Raw genomic sequence first — 8,606 nt, 5'->3', positions numbered from 1 at the left:
TGATTGTTTGCCAAGACTCTCCATTCTAAGCTTCTTATTTCCAGATTCTTTCAATCATTTGCAGAAGAGACAGGGCTGTTAACACAGATTTCACAATTACTTTCAATCACAAGATACAGCAACTGGTGAGAGTGAAACTAGTTTGGCGAGGGAAGGGACTATGGGGACACAGCATGCTTTAATAAAGGAACCATGGCAGAGGGAATTCAGCTATGTTGTGGCAAGGCTGGATGGCTTCTACTTTAATACTAGGAGGATTAGAGGTAAGACAAAGGGGGAGGGATTGACATGTGGAGCTATGATGGTGTTGCAGAGATACAGAAAACGGAAGGACAGAACTGGCAACTCCATATTCAGGGGTACAGGAGTTGCAGACAGAACAAGAGGGGCTGCAAAAAAGGAGATGGGTGTCACATTATTAATTAAGGAGTCTGTTACTGCAGCAAGAAGAGACAATATCCTGGAAAGGTCTTCAAATAAGGCGATGTATGGTAGAGCTTAGAAATAAAAAATGGGAGGTCACACTTTTTTAAATTAGGTTAGATTTCCTACAGTATGGAAACAGGCCGTTCAGCCCAACAAGTCCACACCGACCCTCCGAAGAGTAACCCACCCAGACCCATTCCCCTACCCTATATTTACCCCTGACTAATGCACTATGGGCAATTGAGCACGGCCAATTCACCTGACCTGCACATCTTTGGGATTGTGGGAGGAAACCCACGCAGACACAGGGAGAATGTGCAAGCTACATACAGACAGTCACCCAAGGTAGGAATTGAACCCGGGTCCCTGGGGCACTGTGAGGCAGCACTGCGAATGACTGAGCCACCGTGCCACCTCATTTCTGAGATTTAATGAGAATGAAGGCAAAAAGAATGAGGCTGAGACATTCTTTATTAGAAAATCAACAAAAGAACTAAGAGTTAAGAGTGCTACAAAAACAGTTTACTCGAAAACTGAATCAGAAATAATTCCCAAGAGTTATTACCGGAGAGGCAAAGTCTTAATGAGGAAATGGAGACCACCTCAAATGTCAACCAATGAGAACTGGGCAGTGGGTCATCTGATAATAGTTTCACCTGAATAGCAGAACAACATTTTACAAATGGTTCACAAGATTTCAATGGCAGTTCACTGAGGTTTTAAGAAAACCCAGGCTAAAACATTTTAATTGACCAGAATTATATCAAGTTGCAGTTGGTTTGGCCTGATAAACCATATACCTGAGCTGGTGGTGAAATTCAAACCCTCAATTAAACCTATACATTTAATTCCAATTCTTTTGAAGACGTTACCAAGCAAGTCCCAATGGATTACGTACACTCCTACTTACAACCAGGAATATGAATGAAAACAATTAAGATTTCCCGAGGCAGTGCATTATGAAAAGTTGAACTATCTTTCAGGCTCCCATTTTTCTAAGATATTAATTATTCAAAGAAATGATCAGATTGAGGATCAAATTTTATGTTAGAAATATTTAAATAAATGATGAATCATTCAATATTAAAACAATTTACATCTTCTGCTTGCCACCCACAATCTCAAGGTTCATTGGAAAGATGCCATCAAACTTTGAAGACCATGATTAGAGCTGGGATCAAACTTATTACAGCTAATAAAATCAGCTGGGATTGTAACTGACAAAGGCCACGAGGGATAGGAGAGTATAAAAGGGGAGAAATGACAAGAAAAGTAGCAGAATATTATAGAACGTGGTGTGCACGAGAAAATAATCATGGACAAGTGTTGAGAAAAGGGCTAAAAGCAAATTGCATCCACATAAAGGGAATAGTGTAGATGCGGCAATTTAACTGTATATCCATAAGAGGGAAGGGTCAGCTAGTATGATCTAAACAATGACAAGAAAGATGGGAAAATACAAAGACAATAGAAAGAATTATATGCTTTTATTTTAAGTTTTTCTCCTGTCCGTGAGCCTTCTGTAACAACGGATTCATCCTTGGAATTTTTACTTGTTAGAATGGATCTATCCTGTGTATTCAGGAATGTTCCCTTAAACAATCCCAGGTCTATTATAGCCTGCTGTTTGTCTGCTCCAAAACACGCTGGGCAATCTGCTACTCCCTGGTGCAGAAGTGGGCGAGAAGCCTTCCATTCTTCAGGACTAAGACCAGGGGGACCACTGCAGTGTGAGACCCAGTTGCTAACCTGTAACATCTGAAGCACTGTGCAGCCGTGCCCCAGTGGCATAAACATCAGAAGGTGGCTGCACAGTTCCCTCGCAAAGGAACCAGAGAACACCATTGGGTCAAAAAAGGAGGTGAAGAGTGGACGATTGTGTGAGCAAAATTGCACAGAGCTTTGGCAGGCCAGGCACTGTGAGAATTCGTCTCATGTTTTCTTCAGCTTTGGATGCCTGACAGATTATTAGAAGATCTTTTGGTCCTATAAAGATTTACTTCATTTCAAAATGCCCTACCAGATATCGAGGTCCTTATCTAATCTTCCGATTGAACATTCTTTCTGTCATGTCAATCTACACTCCAAGAGACCTCTTACATTCATTCTACCCACATACATCCTTCATTTCTTCCTCATCTTAAAAGCTTTTCTTCCCAGACTATTACTATCTTCCTTTAACATTTAACTAACAGTTAAACTGTGAAAAAAAAAAGAAAGAATTGTGGATGCTGGTAATCTGAAACAAAAACAGAAATTGCTGGAAAATCTCAGCAGGTCTGGCTGCATCTGTGGACAGAAATCAGTTAATGTTTTGGGTCCAGTGATGATTCTTCAGAACTGAAGGGAACTACAAAAAGGATGGTTTTCATACAGAAGATGGAATGGGGGAAGAGGGGAGTGAATGTTGTGGGTGGAGTTGGAGTTCAAGGAGACAGAAAAACAGTTAAAGGTGAGTTTGGGGGGACTATTAGCTGACAGCAGGTAGTGTTACAGACCAGACCAAACTTCCTCAAAACATGTCGAGGAGATAGCCTAGACCCTAACTTTCTCTTATGAGAGAGAGAGTGTGATGGAGAGAGGTCGACAGACCTTGAAGCCACAGTATTGTCAAAATTGTGTGTGGTAGCAAGGTCTGCTGTGTGTGGGCAGGGGAAAGCATGAGTAAAGGCACTCAACCTTAAAATTGTTGAACTCATTGTTAAGTCCAGAATGCTGCAGGGTTCCCAAGCGGAAAAAAAAGAGGTGCTGTTCTTCCAGCTGGCACTGAGCTTCACTGGAGTATTGCAGCAAGACAGACATGGTCACCAAAGAACACAGTGGAGTGTTGAAGTGACAGGCAACTGGAAGCTAGGGTCTTTTTTGAACACAGAACATAGATGTTCCACAAAGCAGGCACCATGTCTGCGCTTTGCTTCCACAGTGTACAGGGGGCTACATTATGACCAGTGAATGCAACATATTGAGTGAAGTGCAGGTAAAGCGCTGCTTTAGTTGGAAGGTGTGTTTGGGCCCTCAGGTAGTGGGGGGGGGAGGAGAGAAAGGTTTCGTCAGGCTGTGGGTTGGGATTGAAGGAGGAGTGGTCCAGGATGTCCTTGTAGAAAACTCAAAGGAGGGAAGGCAAATGTGTGTCTCAACCACACTCACAATGGCCACGCTCAGCTGCTCTAAATTTTTTACAGACCAATGCAACTGGGCTACTGTGACTTGCAGTCATGACTGATGTTCCCAAATGCTCCTGGATTTCAGCAAGAAGCTAAAGTTAAATGAAAATTCTAACAGCTTTATACAGTTTGTTCTGTCTTCCAACTTAGATGATAGTCTTTTCCCACATAAATAAGGTAAATTTCAATATTATGTGGCGTTTGTTGAAGAATAAATGTTATCTAGGACAGAGAACATTTCTGGCCCTCAAATGGTGTAGGATCCTTTCTGGGCAATTCCATAGGGAGATAGGGTCTTGCTTAAAAGTCTCACTTGGTGGTGACACCACAGCTTTCCCCAGTGCTATACTGAAATATAAAGTCTAAAATAATTACACACAGTTCTAGTGTGGTTGTGTTTCCCTGCTTACCGCGTAGATAAAAATCAGATGCACTTCTGCCAATCATTGGGGAAGTTTAAAAAGGCCAGTGAACCTACATATAGTCAGTTATTTTCCTTCATGCTCTGAATGGGAGCATAAACACGTTCATTTGGAGAAAACTTGGATTCCCAGAATAGCAAAGACTAAAGGATTTTATACTTTGGTCCTGATGTATTTTATGAATGCATGTGTGCACGTAAACCACAATTATCAATGGCACACTGCAAGTGTTGTTTTGAAGAGGTTACAGAAACTTGAGGGAGATAAATCCCTTGTCCCCTTAACCTTCCTTGCCTTGCACTTTTTTAATTTTAACAAAATGTTTCTGTATGGCATATTTATAACTCATTTCTCATTGTCACTGACCTAAAAAGTCATTTCTCCATTGAAAATGCAAGCAAATTTGAAATCATTAATCAAAACCACAGGTCTAAAAATACTTTAAACTGATGTCTGTACATTTAAAGGTGGTCTATAATAACTTTGTACATATTGGATGGCTATTGATCTTATAGGTGAGAGAACAAGCTTCTCAAGAAATTTCTAGATTAGCAACCAGTCTGCCCTTGGGAGACTAATCAATTACTTCTGGAATATATCATCAATGCAGTCTTTTTGCAAGAAATTATTTGGGCTTGTAGCCTCCTTCAGGCTGAAAACATTTAAAATAACCCCTTCTCCTCTCAAGCACCACCCTCCAACAGGAAATATTCTTGTATTTTTAAGGAGTAGAATTATAATGACAGGATTTGCTTCTATCCATCTTCAAAATTACAGGGTGAGAGAAGTACATTTTAGTCTGACGTGAGCCACCCACAAACATCAAAAGGCCTTTTTTTTTCCATTTGCATTATCATGAAGCGACTTCTATATTTGGAAGGCCACAGATACGAATCTGCCACATCACATCTGCTCCACTGATACATCCAAAAAAACTGCAGATGCTGAAATGCAACGTAGAAAAGCAGGAGACTGGAAGAACACAGCAAGCCAGGCAGCATCAGGGGGCGAAGTGCCAAATCAGCACTCCACTTGGAAGCTTGAAAAGCATGGTAAAGTAACTGGTGCCAAATCGATTTCTGCCCTCCCTTAGAAATAATCACTCCATCCGCAGAGTCAATGGGGTCTTCAGTTCCATTAGTCAATTACTGATTCTTGTAAGTCCATCTCTGAAAGTGTTTCCTTCATGACCCGTTTATATTGCAACTATTGTAGTGCAGCAATGCAGCAGCTTCCCCATCATTAAATTAGTCGTATAAATTAAGTCCTTGGTTCCTCTGTTCAGTTTAAAAGGAAGTAATTTGCATTTAAGGGTCATCTTTCATGACCACAGCATATTCTAACATACTTTACAGTCAATGACACTTCAGTTGATCTGAAAGGTGGGAGGGGTTCACAGGACTTGAAACATTATTTCCTCTCTGTTGATGCTACCAGACCGGCTGAGTTTCTGTGTCTGTTTACTTCAGACTTCCAGTACGCACAGTTTTGTTTTAAGTCCAATGGACCTTTGGTTTAATGTCTCATCCAAAAGGTGACATCACATATTCACTTTGAAGATCTACTGGTTGAACCACCTTTTCTGTTAAGCAACACTCCTAATCAATCTGTTATGACACACCTCTGAAGAAGGTGGGACTTGAACCCATGATTCCTGGCTCAGAGGCAGGAACACTACCACTGTGTAACAATAGCCCCAAGAACACTATACTCACATTAGAAGCTAGCTTCAATTTTTCATCTCAGAAGTTCATGCCATAATCACTTTATAAGTCAGTGCCTGAGATCAAACAGGCAGTACTGGCATTGTTGCCAACAGATTTGTAGATGGATGCATACACATGCCGACACAGAGCAGAGCACATGCTGAACGGAAATCGACATTCAGCCAAAAGAAGTTGGCTTCGAGCGCAAAGTCATTAGTATCACTTAACTCATCAAATAATTATAGTGCAACAAAAAAAAATGATATTCATGAAAATCAGTGGATGGAGGAATCCACCCCGAAAATGATCTAGAAACTTATGCTGTAAAATCATTAGAATATGTGTGTGTGTGTATATATATATATATACATATATGCAGTTCAGTAGAACAAATCAGACCCTGAACCAGCTCCTTGGTGTAATTGCTTTATGGTATTGAAAATGTCTGTTGATTCAGTTGAAAACCAAAAGTAGTCTGTGGTTACTAAAATACCTCAATACCAAAATAATCAGTTTGCATCAATTCATCGTCCAATAAATGGCAAAAATTCAAGTTTATTAAGTCCCCGTTTAAACTGTCTCGGTTAACATGTTCACTTAATACTAAAGCGAAATAATATATTCTTTTAAATTTGAGTTTTAGTTTAATGCTATTGCTGGATTTACTGTTCTGTGGTTTATCTGCTCTCAAGAAGTTGTGTCCATGTTTTTAATCACAACGGAACATCTGGCATCCTCCTGCTCCCAACCCACGCCTCTAAACTTATTTTTAAAGTCTCTGGGGTTCGTTTCTGTCCGATGAAGGGCTTTTGCCCGAAACGTCGAGTTTTCTGCTCCTTGGATGCTGCCTGACCTGCTGTGCTTTTCCAGCACCACTCTAATTCAGACCCTTCGTTTCTGTCCTGGCTACTGTTCTGAGCTTGCACTGAAGTGTCGGGCCCCTAGTGGCAGAGATTAGTCAGTGCAGCTAGTTCTTCCTATTCAGACCAGTTTCACCAGTGGACGGCGTTCGGTCAATTAAACGTTCATTAGGTCAGTGTAATTTAAACATTTATTTCCAGTTCAGCAAATTTTTTTTCACTGGCACCCTCTTTAACCCAGCAAAAAAATTATAAAGGTTACTGCATTATTCTGTCCAATTATTAGCTTTTAAAATTTCTCAATGTAAATATAATTGGTGTTCAAATATTAAGTTGATTCAATTGAATCGATTTTTCTTCAAATACCACAATCTACTATATGATGTCTGAGTAGTCAGTTGAGAGTGTGAGTTAGAAGGCTCTATGCCTTATTTAAGTCAAAATTGTATTAAGTGATTTATGCTGTAAATAAAATAGAACAGCGATGTGTATATCTCTTGCATTACATTTCTATTACTTAACGTTTTAACATTGATTATATGAACTTCTTGATTATCCGGAATATTTGATCAATCAGCACACTCTGGTCCCATAAATGCTAGTTAATAAAACATTTGCTGTACTAACATTTAAAAAGGACTTGTGAAACAGTCATAGTGTCCATACCGATGGACTAGGAGACCTAGGTTCAAGTCCCACCTTTTCCAGACATGTGCAAAGGTAAAGTCATCGTACTCCCAGAGGTCCATAGGGCATCTAAGGCAACTAGTGGTGATTTAACCAGGGGGTCACCACACCTCAGACAAGGGATGAGGTTGACTTTCATGGTGACCTCAGCTGGTGTGGGGTTTGAACCCATACTGTTGGCAGCACTCTGCTGTGTAAACTAGCCACCCAGCTACCTGACCACCTGACTTTAGGGGTGTGTTATGAAACGTCTCTGAACAGGTCAACTCAGAAAAATATCCAGTACTAACATTTAAAAAGCACTTGTGGGACAGTGATATTCCTCTAGACCAGGAAGATAGGATTCAAGTCCCACCTGCTTCAGAGCTATGTAACAAAGTCAATATTGACAATATGTAAGTATCTATTGCATTTCTGCTTTTAAATTTATAGTTTGTTTTATGAATGTAACATTTAAAGATGACATTATTTAGATTTGAAAGTTGTTTTATGTTGAGAAAGATCCTGAACCATCTAAATAGTTTTTATATTTATTGATATATTTCACACATTATTTTGGTTAGGAATACACAATACTGCATACATAGGATACAGAATTTCAATCTGGATATTGTTTATTTCCTCCCACTGTCCCGAGAAAATAAGTGCACAGGAACCAAAGTCTGGCTTTAACATGGATTCCTTTGGAAAACTATGCTTCACAAAGTTGTGATGTTTAGGAATGCAATCACAACTTACTGCACTGATTATATCACCACAGCAACGTGGATGAAATGTCCATAAATTTCAATATGTGCCAAAGTGAACCGAGAGGTGCAAGGGTTCAAAACTCCTAGCGTGAGTAACAACACCCAAGATATATTTACAGTGGTACAAGTCTTCATGTCTGATGGATAACAGTAAAACCCATGGAAACCATCAGTGCAAATCTGTTGGAGAGCAGGATCCTAGCAATAATGTCCTCGCTGAGAAGTGATTCAGAACAAATTCAATTAAATTCTGTGTGGGACTCCAAACACAATGAATTTGATGCATTTTAAAACCATTATAGTTAAGGTAGTTTAGTTTATAGTTTAATTTATTCAATAAATCATCTTAGATTAATTCCCTACTGTATGGAAACAGGCCCTTTGGCCCAACAAGTCCACACCGACCCTCAAAAGAGTAACCCACCCACACCCGACATTTACCCCTGACTAATGCACATAACACTATGGGCAATTTAGTATGGCCAATTCACCTAATCTACACATCTTTGGACTGTTGGGGGAAACCGGAGCACCTGGGGGAAACCCATGCAGACACGGGGAGAATGTGCAAACTCCACACAGACAGTTGCCA

The sequence above is a fragment of the Chiloscyllium plagiosum genome, unplaced genomic scaffold, assembly GCF_037043375.1.
Source record: "Chiloscyllium plagiosum isolate Xiang-an unplaced genomic scaffold, Cpla_swu_hap1 HiC_scaffold_31, whole genome shotgun sequence".
NCBI classification, from domain to species: domain Eukaryota; kingdom Metazoa; phylum Chordata; class Chondrichthyes; order Orectolobiformes; family Hemiscylliidae; genus Chiloscyllium; species Chiloscyllium plagiosum.
Note: the sequence above shows the minus strand (reverse complement) of the source record.